At 39.3% G+C, this 13,413-nt stretch overlaps 1 pseudogene; it reads left to right on the forward strand.

Annotated features, from left to right (window-relative positions):
- The first annotated feature begins 3,835 nt into the window (after positions 1–3,835).
- On the forward strand, positions 3,836–4,344 carry LOC119192891 (annotated as a pseudogene).
- Positions 4,345–13,413: the final 9,069 nt, after the last annotated feature.

The following is a 13,413-nucleotide window of genomic DNA, read 5'->3' on the forward strand; positions in this document are numbered from 1 at the left end:
GAGCACACACTTTCCTAAATAAATAATTTAAAATCGAAATAAATAGAATTAGAATTAAAAACTATATAAATTACTTTTGCATAAGTTGTTTTTCAGATACCTACACATTTCTCGATATTCGGGAGTAGATATTGATTTTGTATAAAACTGATGAACATGAATGAAAATTTACAGCATATGGTAAGAATATAAGTGTAAACTGGCCTCAGGGGCAGGCAGGTGGGCTCCCCGCACACCGCTGCAGAGGTTAGATCACGTATGGTAATAGTGTAGGGAACGTGACACAATCTGCGGCGCGCAGGCGAAGTGCGCCAGCTCCGAGACCCGCCGTACGTGACATTTTACAATCATTCATTTACGAGCAACTCGTCAACATTCCGACAAAATGGATAAGTTAAGTGATAAAATTTACTGCATACTGCGCGTTAACGCACGAACGATCAGCGACTTCGGCCGGTCACAGGACACGGAGGAGCGGCGTCCGACACGATTACTGCACTCGCATACTTCATCACACAACACCAACGTAAATTTAATTTATGAAGTAAAATACGAAAGTTTTAATTCACAATATGTTCAAAATGACGATGGATGAGGTGTTGATGCACCGGGTGCGTCTACGTCGGCAGAGGCAATGGACGGGTTCAAGAATCGCGCCGTAACAGGATCACAGGGCAATGTCGCGCAGGCTGCTCCGGAGGAGGCAGCCCGTACTGTGCAGCGTGTCGCGGCGACTGTCTGGGACGGGCCATGGTGGCGGAGTGAGCGAGGTGCGCGCGCCGCCGATGGCAGCCTTTCTACACACGTCACCGGCGGCGCGGCGCGGCCACGACGTTGCGACCGCGCACTATCGATTGTGCCACACCATCGATTTATCTGCTGCTGTATAAACCGGATATGATATGACTTTTAGTTGCACGTATCTATGTAGTTACCCGTGGCGATTTCATTCAAGGCTAGAACACCAGTTTAAATCAGTTCTTCCAATTTAGAATGCCTTTAAAAATATTCATTATTCGCGATGCCCAGCCAAGGTTTTGACAAGACAGAACTGACAAATCACAATGAAAATTGTGAAGATACAAGTAGAAACACGAAAATATTGACAATATTGCACAGCATCGAAATAAAACTGATATAGTGACATTTTACTATATTTAGAAGAGAAGAGACAGTTCAGGCTTTGTGTTTAGTGAAAGGGTAGTAAATGTCAACACAGGATAGACCAGGGTCGCTAATATTTATGATATAAACCGCAACCCTTAGCGACATGTTTGCACTACAGCAACACTGTAACTTATCAGGGGTCAGTGAGTCGAACAAAACGATTAATCGAATGAAAGACGGCTGCTATCGAGCGGCCGGTGGTCAAAGGCACTGAACTCGGACGGCGGCGCTGATAACTTCACGATATTGTCTTAATCCAGCGCCACAATCACGTTTATTTGTTTACTAGCTTTTAAGCACGCTTTATTTTAATAGTAAATTTATAGGCTATAGATTTAGATTATCCAACGTTTACATTTCAGGCAGTAGATATTATCCCTTCATGTAGATTGATGTAATTGTATAGACATTGGACTTTGTAGAAAATATAAAAAACAGAGTATACCAAAACAATAAAAATCTGATAAATAAAAGGAAAATTGTTAAAATTATACAATATTTGAATAAAAGTAATATCGAATCGGAGTCTTTCGAGCACAACAACATGCAAATCACGTCTGGAGTCATCTACAGCGAGCGCTCCGAATAATGAATAACAACAACCAAAGGTTCGAGAAAATGTTTCTGTTTTAAGTTTAAATATATTTAATAATTAACTTTCGGACCCTAGGTATCCTCGTGGTGCATGCGGGCCGAAAGATGGGACGGATGAATTGTTATAATACGCCGCAAATTCAGACATTCGAAAGAGTTTGTATAAAATTAAAGCTAGTCACTGGTGTTACGCAACGAACAATAGGTGATAGAGATTAGTCTTACGAGTTAGGATCCGTGACAAAATCTTTGTTCAATAATTATGTAGCATGAATGCATGTGGTATTACATGGCTTAAAGCGATGAGTCACAAACATGTAGACTGTAGAGTGCGCAGTGGCGGGGTCGACGATTAAATTCTAAACACTGATCTCGGGGATTCATGGTCACCGCGTCCTTGTGCGCGATAACTGATACCCTCCTCTCACGTCCTCTCCTGCCCTCTCCGGCCCACATAGCACGCGTGCGCACGTGGGCTCCACACCCAATAACGATCTTAATAAACAAGTTAGCTAAATAAACATTATATTCCCACGAATTAATTTAAAATATAATCAGCACAGTTTTTTTACTAAAATGTATATGTAATCGATACAAAATGTCACTTTTGGTATTTACCTGCGCATATATTTGGAATACAAATCCACATGTTCAATGTCAGCAAGTGTGGGTACTTGGACCCAGTTTATAAAAATTATTGCGTCTTCGATACTAAGAAAATTATTGAGGAAATCTGTTAATAAGGTACAGCTGAATAATATTGCCTATTCTCAAATTTATAAAATGGACACGGACTAGTCATCTTAAGGCATAAAATCAGAATGGGCTAATCTTTTCAATAACATAATATATAACTGAAATAAATTGAAGAGTATACCTGATTAATTGAGTATCTCCGTGCTGAGACCAAATATACGAATTTAAGGATAACATCTTAAAAGTAACTGCCAACATTCATAAGGAACTTGAGTCACGGGCCTCCTCGCTGACATTTAGATCAAACCAGTATCAGGCTTTAACTGCGCGGACATGTTGTTTCGGTCAGTGCTGTAAATAATGCCGTTTGTGTGGACTCTACCAGTATAAAGGAGTGTGTGAGGCTTGGTCAGGTTGCACAATCTATTTAGGTTTTCTAATAATTGTCTACAATTAACGCTCTTAGAATAGCAGTCATTTTCAGTGAGTCTTTTAACACTATGCTACGTTGTTAATGCGGGCTTAAGCATGACAGGCGACTATTCAGAGTGTGGAGTCCTACAGGTGGTGGATGAAAAAATAATAAACTATTTGACCGTATCTTATATAGATTATATTTCCTCGCTTCATTCCTTCTGATAATCTGTATACCCCCTATTTACCAGGTAACACCGCACAATTTTTAGAGTAGGTAACATAAAAACTAAATAATAATGTTTCCGGTTTACCCTTCCCTACCTCGTCCGGTATTCTGAAGCCTCGAGCTCATTCCTCTGTTGTGCTCGGTAGCGCACACGCGCTTCGCATTAAAATTATTATTACAATGCCAAAGAGGAGCGCGCAGTCTCGTATTGAACATTATACAAGAAAAATCCGAAAATTAGAAGAACGAGAAAATCGAAAGCAATCTATATTTTCTGGCGATCTCAACATTGAAGGTACGATTTTATATTGGTGAAAAGTGAATGTATGTGGTGCGTTTCAAAATGCTTTGGGATTAACCGCGAGTTAATAACTCTGACATTGTTGAAACGAAACAAACTACATATAATAATTAATGTTTGCTCGGGGTTGACCGCGAGTCTTCAACGATGATTATATAGCAGTAAATACGAACAAACTGAAATCAGTTGTATCGTGCCACTGCAAAATGCGGCCGTATACGGCTATAGCCCAGATTAATTTTTTCTTCAACTACCCTACGACTCAAATGTAAATTCCTCATTGCATTTTTAGACAATGAAGATCCGGAGTTGGTGGCTAACGACCACGATAATTCGATGGAGGAACCAACGGCACCAGATATTCCACAAGACCCTGAGATGCCACTTGCAACCCAAACGAACCAGCCGGAACCCACACTCGATGAAAACGATGAACTGACCCTGAGCTCTTAACGGCTCTAGGAGAATCAACATCTGACATTCCGGAGTTTGGCGATAATATACATAGCAATTTATCAAATCTGTGGCTACCTCTATTGAGAAGGGTATGCTGAAAGAAAACAAAAGAAAAAATATTGAAAGATTATTTTATACCGTGGAATTGTAAACTTCTTCAAGCGCCAAAACTAAACGCAGAGATCTCTGCCGCCGTGCCAGATATGGTGCGTAACCGTGACAAGACCGTGGCCGCAACTCAAAATCAACTTGGTGTGGGTATTTCAGCCATCAGTAAGGGTATGAATATCCTTCTCAATAGTAATGATAAATTGGAAGCATTAAAACACCTCAGCAACGGCTGCCGTTTGCTATGTGACTCCCATAACAAGCTACGGCAAATAGAATAAAACTTATTACTCCTAGTCTAGATAAATCCATACTACACATGATAGTAGACACCGAAAGGGACGAAACCTTGTTCGGTGCGTCGCTGTCGGAAAAATAAAGGCCGCAAAGGCCATTGAAAACAGGGTCAGTTAATTAAAAACCTGCTGTTAAGCCCCAAAATCCACAGTTGTCCGTCTAGCGCTCGACCTACATCTCTTCAGGGAAACTGGTCTGCGCCTCCTCGTTACCCGTCAGCGAACAGGGGGCGAGGAGGCTACAGGAGGCCGCTGCGGGAACCCGCTCTTATGCGACGACACCAACGCAATCGCATCGAGCAGCACCGCAGGACAGACCACGTGCATCGGCTCTCAATCGCCGCTAGCGCAGGTACATGCGGGTAGACTTACCCATTTTATGATTGTTGGACAAAAGTTACAAGTAATAGTGTCATCCTTGATTGGATAAGATATGGATAATTCTTTTAAAACACCTGTTAGACAGTGTTTTAGGCCACAAAATAACTTTTCTCGTGCAGAAAAACTAGACTTATTGATAGCAATAAACAAATTAAAAAGCTAGGAGTTATCTCGAAAAAGATACAAAGGACCAATTTATATCTAATATATTTTCACCCCAAAGCCAAACGGTGAAAAACGTTTTATATTAAATTTGAAACCGCTGAATAGGTTTGTCCAAAACGACCATTTCAAAATGGAGGATTACAGAACGGCATGCAACAGCCCCGCAGGGGATATTTAGCTACCATCGACTTAAAAGACGCTTACTTTCTGATACCAATCCGACTTGCGGACCGTAAATATTTAAGATTCCAGTTTCAACCACATAATTCAACTAAAATCGTAACGTATGAGTTCTCAGGCATGCCATTCGGATTATCCGTTGCCCCGCGAGTTTTACTAAAATCATGAGAGAGGCCATAGGATACCTAAGACACCGCGGTCATAAATCGGTTTTATTTAGACGATATTCTGTGCATCGGAGATACCTACCAACAGTGCTATATAAATGTTAAGGAAACATAAACGGACACTTAATGCCTAGGGTTTGTCATAAATTATGACAAGAGCAATTTAACTCCTAGGCACACTTGCAAGTTTTAGGATTCAACAACTACGATGCAATAAGTCTAAAACCCCCGATAAGCGAAGTAAAATTATGGGGCTAATAATAAAGTTCTCAAAACTTCCTTTATGTTCTATTCGTGAATTTTCACAACTTATTGGCGTCTTGATCTCTGCTTGCCCTGCGGTTAAATATGGATGGATGTATACTAAGATTTTAGAACAACAAAAATACTTAAGTTTATTAAAATATGGTAATTATGATACAAATCAACACACCATCAAAGTTATTTTAAAAGATCTGCACTGGTGGTCTAGGAATATTCAAACTACAGTTAACTTCATAAGACAGCCAAATTACGACATCGAAAATACTGACGCTTCACGCTCAGGTTGGGGCCGTCTCCAATGACGCCAAAAGAAGCGGTAGGTGGAAAGACACAGAAAAATACATCACATTAATTATTTAGAACTAATGGCAGCGTTCTTGGGATTAAAATCTTTCGCTAATGAACTTAGAAACTGTGCCATATTACTTTATCGATAATACAACCGCTATAAGTTATATAAATCGTATGGGTGGGGTACAACATGCACACCTAAACAACTTAGCTAGAAGTCTTTGGCAATGGTGTGAACAAAGAAATATCTGGATATTTGCTTCATATGTAAATACTAAAGAAAATAAGGCTGATGCCGCTTCTAGAGCAGTAAACCCCGACACGGAATGGTCTCTCTCCGATAACGCATTTAAAGACATTATACGTCATTTTGGACTACCAAAAATTGATCTCTTTGCATCACGAGAAAATGCCAAGTGTCCGTTCGTTCGCAAAACAGGACCCTGATGATGCTTTCACACTAAATGGAACTTAGACTACTTTTATGCTTTTCACCTTTTTCTCTTATTCTAAGATGTCTAAGAAAAATCATCGACGATGAAGCCAACGGTATATTGGTCTACCCTTATTGGCCATCACAACCTTGGTTCCCTCTCTTGCAGAACCTGATAGTCTCAGATGTGCTTTATTTGAACCCAACAAATATCTCTTACAATCACATTTCAGAGATCACCATCCCTTACACAAGAACCTTACCCTGGGTGTCGCGAGGCTCTCCGGCGGGCGTTCATTCGGCACGGCGCTTGCACAGAATCGTCAACACTGATGCTAGCATCGTTCTCGGACAGCACAATTAAACAGTATAATTCGTGTTTAAAGGTTTGGTGGCAATTTTGTATGGCTAATAAGATAGAAGTAATGGATCCATCAATACCATCTGTTCTCACCTTTTAACAAAACAGTTTAATAATGGTTGCGCTTATGGAAGTCTAAACACATATCGGTCGGCATTATCAGCCGTGTTACATAATAACATAGGCTCAGACAGTCGTAAAAAAACGTCTCCTGAAAGGCGCATATAAATTAAGACCCACTAAGCCTAAATACCATAATACGTGGGATCCTCAACTAGTCCTAAACTTAGTATCAACCCCCAGATATCACTAAAAATTACTAAAAACTTGTTATCTTGCTAGCAATATGTACTGCCCACAGAATGCAAACTTTTCGCTCATTAAACTCGAAAACGTATCGTATTCACGAGATGGTGCGAAGATTAAAATTACAGATATAATTAAAACTTCCGCACCAGGTAGGCAGCAACCTACTCTATTCTTACCTTACTTTAGAGAGAATACAAGTATTTGTCCTGCGACCGCACTTTCAGATTATATTTCTTTCACAAGTAATATTCGACCTGAGAACACGAATAATTTTGCTAACCTACAGACGGCCACACAAAGCTGCCACCACTCAGTCCCTCAGTAGATGGGTGAAACAAGTACGTACGAGAGCGGCGTTAACATTGACGTGTTCGGTGCTCACAGCACCCGACACGCGTCCACGTCAGCTGCTAATCTCGCTGGTTTAAATATCGATATCATTCGAAAACCGCCGGATGGTCTAGCTCATCTAACCCTTTGCCCGATTCTATAATAGAATTATTACGGATGAAGGCGAATTTGCTAGAACCGTTTGCCTTTCAGCAAATCTGTAATTATAATTATCAAATACATAAAAGACTGATCCATAATATACATTTGTAATTAATACTTAAGTGGAATTGTATAATTAATTATATAAATACTTTGTCAACCTAACTATAAGTCTAAACTCAATCAAAATAAAGCGTAGTACAATAATTTCTTCTTTCTCCAAAACTTTCATCTCTTAACATCTACATGGTATTCAGATCATATCTGAAGAATGGATATGATCGACGAACTGCCCCATTCGAATTATTATATGAGGCCCCTAAGATAATCACCCCCGCCTATATAAGCATCCCGAAAGTTAAGCTCATCTGCCTAAACTCTGAAAAATGAGCTCGAGGCTTCAGAATACCGGACGAGGTAGGGAAGGGTAAACCGGAAACATTATTATTTAGTTTTTATGTTACCTACTCTAAAAATTGTGCGGTGTTACCTGGTAAAGTAGCGGTACTACATGGTATTCAGATCATATCTTCGAATGAAGCGCCTCATATAATAATGATCGAACTTCACATCGGGGAAGTTCGTTTGATCATATATATTTTATCTTATATTGCACTAGGATAGTGCTTATACTTTGCGTGTCTATGTGTTTTTCACAGTGCTTCGATAAAAATTTAATTGTGATGAGCCCACGAAATAATCATATTATCATTTAAAAATATGTAAAAATGGTTTAATTCTATAGTATCGTTGTTACTTTTTAATCGCTAATATTTCGAACAAACATCAATAATAGAAGCGTGTTGAAATTTAAACCACGATGATTAATCATAATATGAGTGAAAGTATCTAATTTTTCAAAAGCGTAAAAAGTGGATTGAATGTAGATGTATCTATGCAGCTGCCAACCGTTATGCTTGAGCCAAAGCAAAAAGGAAATCTTGCGTTAGACGGCGCACTCCATTCACAAAGTAAAAAATATTATATACCTAAGTTTATTAACAATGATGTTTTTGTATTAATAAGGAGATAGATCGCACGGTCTGAAGATTCGAAATAACCCAATTGGAACGTTTATCTTCAATAGAAGTAAATTAAAAATACTAGCTGTCTTCTTCGGTCCTGCTGAAGAAAATATCAATGTCAAGAATGTACATATGTACGGAAACAGTTTTCGTTTTTTTTTAGGGTATGAGACATGTACAGTTTTTGAAATACCGTTGCTTACTACGTAAATAATACTCAGACTAGATATACATAAAACCAGACAATTACAACGCAGTAATCGATAGAGCGTGCAGAGGAGCGAAAGATAAACGCTGCATGCGGGCGAATCTCGCGGCCGGCGCGGCGCGTACGCCGCAAGCAAATTGCACCTAATGTCTTCATCGATTACCCACATTCTCCAACTTGCAACACCATACTGCACTATATTACTATTAAACCAAAACTTATTATTAATTTATATCTGTCCTTATGAAATGCTTAGGAAAGTTCTTCTCCAAGATACGAATGTTATGATTAGTGTGATCATTGTTGCGTAGCTAAAGCCCTGTTACTCAGTAACAGAACAATTATTTATTAACGGATAAAACTTTGCAGCATATAGAAAAGATATAAATACATCTATAAATTATGATAAAATGGTTTATTGGGTTATTCCTAGACTAAGTCTTCCCGACATCTCGCGCGCTTATACTACGAAAGAAAGAACATCATTTTCTGATCGAAACAAACGGGGTTAGTAAAAATAAGTATTATTTACCTATTCGTACATGGTTTACGACTGGTTTAAGAATAACCACAATAGAAAGAATTGAGGTCAGAGCCATTACAACGTAGGTTATTATCAAATAATTAGTATTGTGTCAATAATATGTTCATTCATTTACTTTTGTAGTATCATAGGACTAATGGACGCGGATATCATGACGACATTTGTGACTAATTATGTTCCATCAATTTCTATAACATTCCTCAAAAAGATTTTGCAATTTAAAAAGGACGTCAATATACGTCTTATCTTGTCATTAAATAATCATTATTAAATATTAACCAGGAATTTATATACTGACACGTTGAATTAAGCTTTTAGACTAAAATCTAGCAAATCGCAGTTTGAAATCTCTCGGACGCTACGTGGTTAGTCACAGAAAATTATCGCCAAGAATGTCACACGACGTAGTACACTCAGATATTTTCCCTGCGCTATCCCCTACGTTACATGTCATGCATTGCAACGCAGATAATTGAATTACTATATTATGTACAAACGTTATACGCGATATCGTGGTGTTTTAAGAACGCGTGACGTCATAATGCACCAATGCCAACAGTCAGGTGGCGATGCAAAATTTTCAGTGTTATTTACAAATTGAAATTTGTATCGATTAAATACGAACCATAAGTAGTACGTACAATGAATTATGTAAATGTTTTAATTGTGTGAAGCATACCAATAAAAGGATACACCAGTGACGTCACAGGCTTTCAATATCTAGATGCCACGGTGACCTTCGCAACAGATTGGTCAATAAATAAGAGCACGCCGCGGTCCGCTCGCGTCACTGTCATCTGCGTTGCGTAACGTGTGTTTACGTCTGGCCGCGACAGATGGAGCCACTGTCCTAACTACGATAGATTCAGTTTTTTGTAAGATGTTTCATGTATAGCTAACAATTTCAGGATTTACTTGTATGGTTGAAGACATTGTCAAACGTTATTTATTTTCCACTGAACTGAACGAGGGCGAGTCATCCGTTTAATGATAAATCCGACACCTACCGATTAAAAAGCAACGCGCACCAGAGACATCACACTGCGCGCGATGTCATGACCATTATTTTTTTTGACACAAGACTTGAATATGTATGAATGAATCACGCATATTCTATTAGGAACATACTACATCTATATACATAATGAAAAGCGCAAGTCGTTCGCCTGATAGCAGGTGCTACGACTAGTGCCTATAAACTGTAGCAGCAGTATCGTAACCCAGAACTTTAAATAACAAATCAAACATCATTGTGTCACAATAGTAACACAGTAATGGAGCGTCTCGTTGCTTCGGTCTGTTTTATAATAATAACTAGCGAGTTGTATGTGGTGACCTGCAGACCTATATAAAACTTACTGTATTTTTAAGTCGTGTTCCGATTGTATGTTAATGTATATGTTTAATAATACATCACATTCAACAGAGTAGAATATTATAGGTTACATTGGTACTAATTTACACCAGTGCGTTGTACTACCCCACTACTGCACATGTATCCCTCACGTTTCGGAGGATATGTACTTCTGTCGACCGCGCTGTTTTATCGGGGTTGGTAGAATTCAAATTCATTTCAAACTGTTATAGAGCACACTGGTATACGGGTTAAATCGATACTGAATTTCCTGATTGGTAGTCCATCCTTTTTCCATCCGATTCTTTAGAGGCAAATCCTCAGGTAAGATATAAAAGGATAAAATCGTAGGTAGCACTTGAAGTTTATCATTACAGGATTTTATGCATAAAATATATGTCTTTTGCATATTTACAAAATCATAATTTACTTTTCTTATTCAAAAAGAGTTTTATTTTAAATAAAACATTAAAAAGATTGTACTTGGTCAATGACCTCAACTGAACAGGTAAGAAATATAGCTCCGGGAATGAGAAGCCTAACAAACGCTAAAGTAACCTGCGACGAAGTGCTACGAAATCAATTTGTGACACTAACGGCGAATACAAAGTAGGGAGGAGAAGGGGCGAGGGCGGGACGCTTCGCGCGCGAGTGACCCGAACGCGGGGTCAAATCGATACGCGGCGCCCGCCGGCGGTCGATCTGTCCGCTGCGCAAGATACAATTGCAACTGCAATCGATACAGGGCCAGGTTAGACCTACGATAAATTACGCAACTGTCTCCGGGCCTGGTATCAGACAGAGGCCCTTCGACTCGAGAAAAAAGCGAAAATTAAATATCGATGTATTTTTAATAAACCTGTTAGCCGATGACAATACTATTATTGCCTTGGTTATTTTTTAAATTATGTCGTATTTGTAATTATACGACACTATCTTCACATCTCCAAGTTATGTCAGTCTGCACCACCTCATAGTTGTCTCGCAACCAGGGCTTGGTTTTTTTTGATTCTCTTAGTTTCACAAATCATCAATACATGATACAAATTATAAGATACTGAAAGCAATAAAAAAATCTACCTGGGCATAGTAATTTACAGAAATTAGTCCTCACTCAGGGACTTATTATTCAATTTCAAAAAATCGTCGACGGGCCGACATTGTCGGATACAGTTTCTAAAGTGTACGGCTAGGTTGGCTGAAAACCCGACTGTTCGACAAGTGCTACAACCCTAACTTTTACGTAGCAAAAGCTTTCACGAGCTTATTATTAACTGTAAGTATAGTGGTAGTAGCATACCCGGCCGCCGCGACGCCGGCCGGAAATAGAATTACTGACCACTAGCAGGTTTTCATTTTACATGGACTTACAAAATCTACCATAACTTACAATGTTGAAACTAACTTTCAAACCAGCAACAGACAATCAATATCATATTTATCGCCTCTCTTCGATTTTATTTTAATAGGTCGATATTCCCTGGTGCCAATCGTAATTGTAATATGAAATGCATCGATATTTTGCTTTTGCTATGCACACAAATCTCAAACATTAACGAGGAAACGGGTTATACACTAATTCGGCACGGCATGGGAGCGCATGCCCTAATCTCACAACGTTAAGAGGATTACGTAAATCGGGTAAATCCACAGACACGAAGAACCCCCGCGGCCGACCCGAGCACGGTGCGCGCCACGTGAGTGCAGCGCGATCAATACACCGCGCATGCAACGGGTACGACTCACGAGGAATACGGGCCTCGAGAATATACTAGTGGAAGTGTGTTCAACAGTATGACCATTATGCGACCGTACAGAGTGTAGACAAAAAAAAACAGCCTACGTCCAGAGTGGTCTATAAACCCTTGATCATGACATAAGAGTACCTAAATCATCAATTATACCCTTTAACTAGCCCGGACTGCTATGTCGATGGCCGATGCAGGAAGGCTTATGTCTTCAACTTCCGTAATGCATAAAACCTACCGGATTAAAACTTCAGGATACTGGATCTAATGAACATTTGTTGGCACAAATATTTGTGATACATAGTCATACTTATCGGTTGGGTTCCAGTGTGTCTGCATTTATCATTCAATTATTTCTATCACTTCGGAATTTAATTACTCTCGAGTCTCGTGTTTATTTAAGTTAATACGCAGTCTATTTCAGCCCTTTGCGTTAATGATATTAATAGAAGCCGCGATATATTTGTCGAGCAAACAGTTTCTACACTTTCCTGTTCGCGTGTAACGACCGACGAGTAAACCAATTAACGCGTCAGAGAATGCAAAGTGCCGCCTTGTTTATCGTCTGCAATGCACGGCTACTATTTTAACGCATAAATTGTGAAATCAAAGGGCAAAAACTGAGATACGATGGGGTATAAACTATCATCAACAATGGACCAAAATGATATGATAATAATCATAAAATAATATGTATTTTGATGCAGTGTGTAGAAGAACTGGTCCTCGTGCTTTCAAGAATTCAAAAGAACTAGCTAGTGTCGGTATATATTTTATATTAATGGCATAAGATACGTAGCTGAAATTCCGATGGAATAATAAAATCTGCTACTACCATTCCTTATCTCCTTACATACGGTCGTTTGAATCATTAATTCAAACTACCAAATCACATCTGAAATAATTAATTACATGTGATTCTGAGCATACAACATGGCCGCACGTGCGCTTGTTGCGTGCAGTGATTGTGGATTACTAGGAGCCGGCGGGCGCAGACCACTGCACTCATTAGTTTTAATGAGACGCGTCGCGGCGGCAGACGCCACCTTGCGTCAGTCGCATCTGGGGCCCAGTCGTCATGCCTGCATTCATTAGCGAAGGTGATTCTATTAGCAACCAGTTATAATTAGACTTCACTGTGTTGAATTCCTGAAACTTTGAATGACGTTTTGAGGCATTCAATGCAGAATAGACGAGAATGCTGACAGCAAAAAGCTATTTCAATTATGA

This window comes from Manduca sexta, unplaced genomic scaffold (genome assembly GCF_014839805.1).
Source record: "Manduca sexta isolate Smith_Timp_Sample1 unplaced genomic scaffold, JHU_Msex_v1.0 HiC_scaffold_3324, whole genome shotgun sequence".
Taxonomy (NCBI): Eukaryota; Metazoa; Arthropoda; class Insecta; order Lepidoptera; family Sphingidae; genus Manduca; species Manduca sexta.